This window comes from Bubalus kerabau, chromosome 12 (genome assembly GCF_029407905.1).
Source record: "Bubalus kerabau isolate K-KA32 ecotype Philippines breed swamp buffalo chromosome 12, PCC_UOA_SB_1v2, whole genome shotgun sequence".
Taxonomy (NCBI): domain Eukaryota; kingdom Metazoa; phylum Chordata; class Mammalia; order Artiodactyla; family Bovidae; genus Bubalus; species Bubalus kerabau.
Window position 1 is genome coordinate 58958153 of NC_073635.1, and position 2466 is coordinate 58960618.

The window sequence follows — 2466 nt, forward strand, 5'->3', positions numbered from 1 at the left end:
CATCTACTAACTCCAGACTCCCAATCCATCCCTCCCCAACCCCCACCTTGGCAACCACAAGTCTGTAATCTATGTCTGTGAGTCTGTTTCTGCTTCATAGACAGTTTCATTTGTGTCATATATTAGTTTCCATATATGAGTGATATGATGGTTTTCTCTTTCTGACTAACTTCACTGAGTCTGATAGCCTCTAGTTGCATTCATGTTGCTGCAAATGGCCTTGTTTTGTTTTTTCTTGTCGTTAAGTTATAGCCCAGTGTATATATGCACCACATATTCTTTATCTATTCATCTGTTAATGAACATAGAGGTTGTTTCCAGGTCTTGGCTATAGTGAATTGTGTTGCTATGAGTATATGGGTGCATTTATCTTTTTGAATTGGAGTTGTCTGTATATATGCCCAGGAATGGGATTACTGGATCATTTGGTAATTCTATTTTTAGTTTTCTGAGGAGCCTCCATACTGTTCTCCAGTTCTCTGCACCAACTTACATTCCCACCAACAGTGTAGGAGGGATCTCTTCACACCCTCTCTAGCATTTGTTAGTTTTAGACTTTTTAATGATGGCCATTTTGACTGGTGTGATGTGATACCTCACTGTAGTTTTTATTTTTAATATTTATTTCATTTTAAAAAATATTTGAAATTTAATATCCAATATTTTAAATTAAGGGAACATTGGTCACTAACTTTTAATACAGAAGTGTATTCTCATTTCATAAAATATTCTTCAAAATTAGGATTATTATTGTTTTTCTATTATATCAGTAGCCTTCTGTAACAGTTTATTTAACTTCACTTAAATATTTAGATACTTAGATTTCTGGCTGTAGATATTTAGATTTCTACATTTTTATATGGTGTATATAATGTTTTTTTGAACAGTTTTGTATATAATATTGAAGATCCTTTGTGCACTGCTTTATTTTCTTAATACAAATTCCCATAACTGAAGATACAGATCAAATATTGTCTGAGAAAAAATAATTAACATTTAAAAGTTATTTGTGAAATTCTCTTTTTTACTTATTTCTAAATCTATATGTTTTAAATATTAATTTTGCTTACAAATACAATTTACTATTTTATGTTCAGTTTGAAACAGAATACTTTCTATTATGTAATCAGCTATTTCCACTTAGAAATGCAATAAAGTATGTTACTTTAAATTGCTTTAATGTTATATGAAAAACTTAAAATATTAATTTTAATCCTGATTGAATTTTGTGACAAAATTACAATGCCCATATAGTTTTGCAATTGTTGACCCATTACCATAGTTTAGTTTTTCAGAGGAAATGAAGTACCCTAAAACTATCTAATTTTAAAGTGCCAAAGCATAATACTATGAAACCAAATGCAGCTTTTGTGTATTGATGGATGCTTTAAAGCTCCTTCCTTAATTGTGATAATTTGGAACAAATTAGGGAGTCTTATAATGAGCAATAGTCTAGTCACACAGCTCTTAAGAGTGCTAAATCACTGAGCAAGGACATTTGCTGAGCAGGACTCTCAGGTCTGGGAATGTTTAGTTAACAGAAGGTCAAACTAAAATGACTGTTTTTATCTTCCTAATGCTATTAGAATGGCTCACTTTGCTTTTGTGAATGTTATAATTGAGATTTTACTTTTAAAGCACAAAACAATATATTGATGACATTACTCTGTAATTACAGAATTAATATAATTTCTCTAACAACATTCTCTATTAAAATCAAATTGTCATTTTGCATTGTTTCAGCTTACTTCCAATATAATTTTATTTTGAGTTCTCTTGATCCATACTAGTGCTTTTTGAATGCTTTGTTCTAAATAGCAATAGGCATTTGACAGTAGTGACTCATTGGAGTTCAGTAAAGGGTCAAGGATTCTAGAGGGCAGCTTAGCAGGTGGGAGTCCCACAGCAGATGAGTCTAAAATGGGATGTCATACAGAAAGTGCTGTCCTCACCTACAGTGTAAGCAGTCGGCAGAGGTATTATTAAACTGAATATCTCAAAAGAGATTTGTTTTAAAGGTATATACCCCTGTACTCAGGAAATGTATGTCATCACCGATTTCTTTATTCTTAAACTGGATTATTTTTTAAATAAGCTAACTATTCGCTATATTCTAGGCAACTGAATGTAATTTGCTAACCAAATACATTCATAAACTTTTTGTTACTTATAAATTATAAAAATAATTATCTGGAAATAAAGAACAGATACAAAGCTCTAAAGCAGGATTAAGAAATAGAGACTTGCCAGAACCAAGCAAGCTAATTCAAAATGTACACACACACACACATGCACACACACACTTAAATTTTAGTTTGGAAGTATCAGATCAGCTTATAATGAATCTGTCTATAAAGACCAGTTTGCTATAATTATCCCATGACTTGAAATGCCCTTATTCAGAAAAGGGATAAAGGGTTTCATGCTAGCAAAAAGTGTTCTCCACATTTCACATGTTAACCATTT